The following is an 8,723-nucleotide window of genomic DNA, read 5'->3' on the forward strand; positions in this document are numbered from 1 at the left end:
TTCTTCATCTCTGAGGTAATCCTCTGGGACTCACTGATTCCCTGGCTTCCCTCTGTGGGTAACAGGTCTGGACTTGCTTCATAAATGCTCTTCATATTCTTTTTGCACACATTTCAATTCACCTCTAACCCAACACCTATTCTTTCATGGAGTATCCGCTGAACATCTACCAGGTGTGCTTTGGGGGAATTAAATAAGCTTAAAACAGGTTCTTGGCCTCAAGAAATTTATATTTTAACCCTATAGCTCATAAGAAGTTAAATCCAGAATATGTAAAGAACTCCTAGAACTCAACAACAAAACAAACAAAAAATAGTCAAAGAAATTGAATAGATATTTCTCCAAAGAAGATATACAAATTGCCAATAAGCACATGAAAAGTGCTCAACATCCCTAATCATTAGGAAAATGCAAAGGAAACCACAATGAGATACCACCTCATACACATTAGGATAACTATTATCAAAGAGAAAGAGAGAATAATGCATTGTTAAGGATGTGGAGAAATTCAAATCCTTGTTCTCTGCTGGTGGGATTGCAATAAAATGGAGCAGCCATTGATTACTACATGATCCAGCAACCCCACATCTGGGCACTCACCCAGAAAAACCAAAATCAGGGACTCAGAGAGACATTTGCACACTCATGTTTCTAGCAGCATTATTGACAATAGCCAAAAGGTAGAAGCAACCCAAACATCAACTGGCGGATGATTGGAGAAAGAAGATGTAGCATATCCATACAATGAAATATTCTTCAGTCCCAGAAAGAAAAGAAATTCCAACACATACTACAACCTAGATGAACCTTGAGGATCTTATACTAAGTGGAATAAGCCAGTTACAAACATCTATGAAGTAGCTACAGTAATCAAATTCATAGAGACAGAACGTAGAATGGGCATTGCCAGGGGCTGGGGGAGGGAAAATGGGGAGTTGGGGTTTAATGGGGACAGAGTTTCAGTTTGGGATGATGGAAAAGCTCTGGAGATGGATGGTGGTGATGGTTACACAACTATAGAGCGTACTTAATGCCACTGAACAGTACACTGAAAAATGGTTAAAATGGTAAATTTTATGTTATATATTATTTTACTCCAACAAAAACAAAGAAATGTATATTCTAGTTTAGGAAAACAAGACTGGCATGCACAAGACTTTGAACAGATACCAGGGAGAATATGATGAGTTTCGGGGAAGTTGCACAGCGTGAAGCTGTGGCTGGATACTGGACAGACCTTCCCCGAGGGGCTGGCTCAGCCAGCAGACACAAGTCCGTGGCCGTGAGGGCGAGAACGGGCCTTTCAGCAGAACCAGCTATGTCGTCTGCAGGGCCCAGTGTGAAACAGGAATTTCAAGAAGGGACAGCACAGCATTAAATTAAGTACATTGTCCCTATGAATACTGCTCAGGTCATGTCCCCACAAAAGCAGCCCTGCTCACCACCACCAGGTGTGACTGTTAGTCTCATGTGTTAACTTACTAGACTGTCACACTGAGTTATTTCATCAAACACTAACCTAGGTGCTGCTTGTGGGGTACTTCGTAGGTGTGGTTAACATCTACAATCCGTTGACTTTAAGGAAAGGGGATTACCCTCGATAATGTAAGTGGGTCTTATGCGATCAGTTGAAAGGCCTTAAAAACAAAAATTAAGGCTTCTGGTAAAAAAATAAATTCTCCCTCAAAAGCTCCTGACCGAGTTCCCTGTTTCTGGGGCTGCCCAACAGATCTCAGGCTTGGGAAATCACGTGAGCCGATACCTAATACGCATCTATGCATTGGGTTCCGTTTCTCTGGAAGACCCTCACTGATAGATAAAGAGACGGACTGGTAATGCAAATACAAAGTTGAGCATAGCAAGCTAAACCCTGAGGCTTTGGAAATGATGCAGTCCAAATCACTCTCATGTTCTACAGATGAGGAAAGCAAGGCTCAGAGAGGTGAAGAAACTTGTCCAGCATCACACAGCAAGTTAGGAAAAGCAGTGCCTTCAAATCTTTCAACCAAAGAATGTCTCACAGCCTGGTAATTTTGATAACTTGACTTTAACTGTTAAAATCTATGATTTTTTTTTTTTTGTGACAGAGACAGACAGAGAGACAGATAGGGACAGTGAGGAACAGACAGACAGGAAGGGAGAGAAATGAGAAGCATTATTTCTTCGTTGTGCTCCTTAGTTGTTCATTGATTGCTTTCTCATATGTGCCTTGATGGGGGTAGGGGGAGCTACAGCAGAGCGAGTGACCCCTTGCTCAAGCCAATGACCTTGGGCTCAAGCCAGTGGCCTTGGGCTTCAAGCCAATGACCTTGGAGCTCAAGTCAGTGACTATGGGGTCATGTCTATGATCCCATACTGAAGCCAGAGACCCCACGCTCAAACTGGTGAGCCCACACTCAAGCCAGCGACCTCAGGGTTTCGAACTTGGATCCTCTGCATCCCAGTCCAGTGCTCTATCCACTGTGCCACTGCCTGATCAGGCTAAAATCTATGATTTTTGAGTCCTATTCCATTATGTAACTGTGTTTTAAACTTTTAAGCAGTGTTTTCTTTTCCAAATCTTTGAATGACATTTCTGCTCTAGGAAGGAGTGGCATGCTTGTTCTGTGGTCTTCTGTCATCTCGCATATACCCCAGTGGGAGAAGTACAGACATTAAGGGACATACCACAATGGTTTAAATCTGAAACCTTAAAGTTTAGTAAAACTTTAAGTCCTGGAACCTTAAGCCAAAAGGATGTTCTAGAAATAGACTCTTTAATTACCAGAGAGTCCAGATACCCTTTCTGGTTCAGGCTTTTGATGAATATAATTTACTCTTCCTTTGATATGGAGTGTTTTGATGCATGAAGGTCACCATTTCCAAAAAATACTCATTGCAGGATCCTTTTGATATTGAGTGGTGTGTACTGAGCCTATAGGGACCAGTTTTTCTCTCCTTCCTCACTTCCTTCTTTCTACTTCTGCTCCAGGTTCCCACTGGCTGGCGTCCCCTCTCTCCTAATTGTCTGAGCCTCCAGTAGGATAAGCCAGCTCTGCCCCCTGTGCAAACAGTCCCCTCATCTCAGGAGACTTGGAGTCAGGTGTTCTAAGACTAGACCTCTACCAGTGTACAGTAGCATCTAAAAAGAAATAGGACAGGAGGAGGAGGAAGGGTGTCACCTGGGCCAGTGCGAAACTTATCAGAATACAGCACAGGGGCTGTTGTGCCATGAGTGGCTCTCACAGTTGAATTTGGGGTGAGAGATTACAAGCCAAAAGGAGACATGCAAATGTCACCAAGTAGAGAAGGTGAATTGTGGGCAAGTTCTCCCCTCAGGCAGACCCCTGGCCCCTGCACTCCACAGGTGCTAGCAGAAAGGGAGGGGTCTGGGGGTGCTTTGAGGGTCCCAAGAGGAATGCACCACCCCTCAGAAAGCCTTCCAAAACGCAAGGATGTGGGACATTTAAAGGCCCAAGACAGATGCCCGCTCACTCTACTTGTAGTTGTCTCTGCATAGGGATATCCCTAAATTGTCCCAGTCAGCCTGGCCACTTGCATGGGCTGGGCCCAGAGGATAGATAAAGGGAGGCGAATAGGTGGAGCTGACAGGAGTGAGGGCACCGCACAGGACAACTCGGGTCCTTCTCTCGAGGTCAGCATCCGTGGTCAGCCCCAGAACTCAAGGCGCCCCCTGGTGGCAGCTGTGCAGACCCAGCTGAGTTACGCAGGAAGAAACAGCAGCCTCCCTTGTGTGTGGCCTGCTAGTCCCAAATCACAAAGTGGCTAAGAATGGCACCCCGAGGGAGGCACGGGGTGGGGTGGGGTGGCTGAAAGGGAAGGGTCTCTAGGCCACAATACGTTTCAGATTAGAAGGCATGTGTCTGGTGCCCTGCAAAAAGGATCCTACCTGTAGGTTAGGTCTCCAGTTAGCAAAATGAAGCCAATGGCAGGAGCTACTGTATTCCAAAGACGGAAGACAGTAAACTGGGAAAATAGCTGTGAGGACCCTAATCCCAAGGGTCCTTGAGGGACCTATACACAAAAGGGGAAAAATACAAGGCTGTGTCTGAACAAATTTGCACTAAATACATAAGCCTGGCTGATCTTGGTTTTACACTGGCTTATTCCCCATGTGGCAGAGCTTCACAGAGGTCAAGAAAGGGCCAGGCATTTTCCAGACAATTCCAAAACAGAATTATCACAATTTCAGTTTGCTTTCATTTTTGACATCCACAAAAGAATGCCCTTTCACAGAATCAGATGATGTTATGCTGTGCTCCAGATAATTGCAGGATATTATTTTAAAGGCTAATTAATAACCTTGCACACTCTGGGCAGGTGAACAGGTTTGAATTTGGAGAATGATCTTTTCATGCTGTCAGTGCAGCTCTGTGATTTTGTGTAAATGAACACGAGCAGGCTGAAGACAGCTGCCGGTCATCAGGGAGCTCTCTGTGGAGGCGGGCAGGCAAGAGGAGCTGGACAAACTCCACGATTGCCCGCCCCACACTGAGCAGTGTCATAAGCTAGGAGGGTTATGACTGAGGGGTTGAGACTATCTCAGAGATAAACAGAGAGTTTATTATTATTAACCTTTCACGTGGTCTGGCATTTACTGTAATCATATTGACTGATTTGGTAATCATCAGTTCTATTCATAAACCCGGCAGACCCAAGACCTTTTTAAGTTGTTTTTAGAATATTTAATACTTCCTGGGTTTGCCACACTATTCTGTTATTGCAGCTAGAATATACCAGCAAATGCTGGGTCTAGATAAGATACTGAGATAGGAAGCTCTGGACACATAAAAGGTGGCATTGAGGGCCTCATGGAGCCCGGAATCAGACCTGGGGTCAATCCCAACTTTGCCACTCACCAGCTGCAAGCCCGAATGGTCCCTATTATTTTTACAGCTACACTCCCAATTTCTCTCCCCTATATAGTTCATGTCTAAACTTTAAGCTTGGCTTTGAATAAGAGTTACCGGAATCTGTTTATTGTGGAGTTTCAACTCCTTTGGAGGCACAAACTGGAAACCAGTTTAGTCATTCTGACCGCTGTTCTCGTCACTTGATAACATCTTAAGAAGATTGTTTAATGCCTCAAAAAGGTCACAGTCAGTCAACAAACAGCTCACTTTGGAACTTCCATCTCATATCCAAACACAGCTCTTCCCCTTCCCCATCGGAGGAGGAGGAGGAGGAGGAGGAGGAGGAGGGATGGAGGAGGGATGGCAGGACTCTCCCCCTCCTCCCCCTCCCATTCAGAGTCCCCCAGAGCAGAGTAGGAAAGGGGCCTGGGCCAGTCAATAATGGTTTCTTTGGACAGGCCTTGAACTTCCCTCGGGCACCTTCAGAGAGTGGCATCTGGGTCCTCCTTAGGCCCCCGTCAGTCTGAGTCTCCAGCCCCCTCTGGGTGGGACAAAGGAGCTGTTACATGGTGAGCATTTTCTTTTCTTTTTTGAATTGAGACCACTTGAATGTGTTATACTTATAACCACAAATAATAAAATGCATAGCTTTTTAACATTTTTTACGTTAAGCCCGACCACTTAAACATTTTACCTAGCCAGGTAACACACATTTATTCCTTACACAGAAGTATTCAGGTGTTTTTAAATTTCCTATTTTTAAAGTTTTACTTAGAAAGTCCTCTTTTCAAGTATATATGTGACTGTTTTACTGAAAACTAATGTTTACATTGAAGTATTTTACAATATATGTGCCTAAATTAGGGCTCTAAGGTAAAAGCTGATTTTTATTTATTTACTTTTATATGTATTGATTGATTTTAGGGAAAGAAGAAGGGAGAGAGAAAAGAGACAAAAACATCAACCTGTTTCTGTCTGTGCCCTGACTGGGGATCAAACCAGCAACCTCTGTGCTTCAGGACGACACTAACCAACCGAGCTATCTGGCCAGGACAGACAAGAGCTGATTTTTAGAGGATACTGATCCCTATTCAGCAAATACTACATTTGTCTGTTTACTTGATCGTTTTGTCCTGAGCAGCCCTTTCTCTTCCTCCTTTTTATTTTTTTAATTTTACTTTTCAATTATAGTTTACATTCAATATTATTTTGTTTTTGTTTTTGTTTTTTTGACAGAGACAGAGAGAGAAACAGAGAGAGGGACAGATAGGGACAGACAGGAAGGGAGAGAAATGAGAAGCATCAATCATCAGTTTTTCATTGCGACACCTTAGTTGTTCATTGATTGCTTTCTCATATGTGCCTTGACCAAGGGATGGGGGGCTACAGCAGAGGGGGGGCCTACAGCAGAGCGAGTGACCCCTTGCTCAAGCCAGCGACCTTGGGTTTCAAGCCAGTGACCATGGGGTCACGTCTATGATCTCATGCTCAAACCAGTGACCCCGTGCTCAAGCTGGTGAGCGCGTGCTCAAGCCAGATAAGCCTGCACTCAAGTCAGAGACCTCAGAGTTTTGAACCTGGGTTTTCTGCATCCCAGTCCGATGCTCTATCCACTGCACCACCGCCTGGTCAGGCTCAATATTATTTTGTATTAGTTTCAGGTGTACAGCCCAATGGTTAGACAATCACATTCTTTACAAAGTGTCGTCCCCCCCCAGATATTTCCAGTCCCCTCCTGGCACCATACGCAGCTGTAATATTATTGACTATATTCCCTGTGTACACCCCAGGATGACTGTGAGCATTTTCCTTCAACCCTGTCCGTTTGCCTCTGTGATCGTGGTTTAACCCCAGGGGAGATGCTATCAAAAGCCTCTTGGAGGCCCTTTAGGAGAGTTGAGTCTGAGGCCAATGGCCCTTCCATGGCCCCCAACCCCACCACTGGGTGGCGAGTTCTGCCCTGCACACACACACACACACTGGCCCCACCAGTTCCCCCATTGCTGCTACTTCACACCGAAGGGCAGGCAACCAGAGGTTCTTCTCATAGGAATTAGGTTTAGGTATTTTCCCATCCAGTCCTTCCTGGTTACACGACACTTCTCTAATCAGGGCTGCTCCTGGAAGCCTCTGGAACTTGGGATAAACAACCCCTTGAGGGCATTTGTGGAACCTAAATGGGTTACAGGAAGAAATTGGCCCAGGTGCTACTGCTGCTGGCTACAGTTACACCAGCTGCACACTGCACAACTCTGGGGGCATTCCACCCTTTAGTCATCAGAGATTCTCTGTTATTATGATTTTCTGGCAGAGGCCAGTCAAGTGTCAACACAGGGGCTCACAGCAAGGTCGATGCCACCGAGGCTGATGCAAGTCCTCTCTTCTCGGAACATCAAGGCCTGTTTCCCCTTTGCCACAAGACTCCTGGAAACCAAGGGTTCATTATCCAGCCACCCTGCCAGAATTACCAATATCTTGTTCCCATATCTTGATGACCTCGTGTCCTGCCTCAGTCTGTCTACTGCTTTAGGCTGGAACTTCCATCAGATTTGAAGGACATTTAAAGACCCCCAAACCAGGCCACTGTGCAAAGGGGAGAGAGGAGGCTCTGTCTCTCCAGGTGCTAGTCTAGAATAGTTTAAGGAGTTTCATAAAAAGAAGCAACAAATAGATATATAATGACTGGCAGAATCTAGCAACATCACAATGGAAAACAAAATAATTTTTGAAACATGATGTGTGACATTAATATAGTATATAATTTACAATTGCAGTTATTTTATCTAATGCTTTCTGAACCCATAGCCCTAGTTTATGAGTATCATTAAGTAAATCATACTAACTTTACTCTGAATTTTACTGATAGAAATATTAAACTACTAGCTTCTTTGGACATAGGTTAAGGTTTAGAGTTTGTTGCTTGTGTGGCAGGGGTATTTTTATTTTATTTTATTTATTCATTTTAGAGAGAAGAGACAGAGAGAGAGAGAGGAGAGAGAGACAGAGAGAGAGAGAAGGGGGGGAGGAGCTGGAAGCATCAACTCCCATATGTGCCTTAACCAGGCAAGCCCAGGGTTTCGAACCGGCGACCTCAGCATTTCCAGGTTGATGCTTTATCCACTGCGCCACCACAGGTCAGGCGGCAGAGGTATTTATAACTTAAAAGAGAGAGACAAGGGATAGTGAACTAAAATTATTATAGCTATTAATTTACATGTAGTCTTTGCTACAAAACTGAGATGCAAGCATACGTTTTTGTTGTTGTTGTTGTTTTGAGCAGAGTTCTATAATTAAGGAATACAGTTAACCCTTGAATGATATGGGGATTAGGAACACCAACCCTCTACCTAAGGCTTGATGATTGAATTTTGAGATAAACTCCATGGTTAGTCAGGGTCACCTGCTGGCTGCATAGAGTACTGCAGCTCAGCCACATTTCACAGTGGTGAATTCATCACCAGGAAAAACCCTAACAGAGGAGAAATTCCTGTGGTTGAGGGGGAAGAGTCAAAGGTTGTATGGGCTGACAAACAATGCCACAGTCAAGAAGGTGGCACAGGGATTCCAAGCTCATAGAACTAAAACAAAAACTGCTTCATTTTGTTTTTTAAGGGACTACAGCAGGGGTCCCCAAACTTTTTACACAGGGGGCCAGTTCACTGTCCCTCAGACCGTTGGAGGGCCAGACTATAAAAAAAAACTATGAACAAATCCCTATGCACACTGCACATATCTTATTTTAAAGTAAAAATACAAAATGGGAACAAATACAATATTTAAAATAAAGAACAAGTAAATTTAACTCAACAAACTGACCAGTATTTCAATGGGAACTATGCTCCTCTCACTGACCACCAATGAAAGAGGTGC

The sequence above is a fragment of the Saccopteryx bilineata genome, chromosome 1 (genome assembly GCF_036850765.1).
Source record: "Saccopteryx bilineata isolate mSacBil1 chromosome 1, mSacBil1_pri_phased_curated, whole genome shotgun sequence".
NCBI classification, from domain to species: Eukaryota; Metazoa; Chordata; class Mammalia; order Chiroptera; family Emballonuridae; genus Saccopteryx; species Saccopteryx bilineata.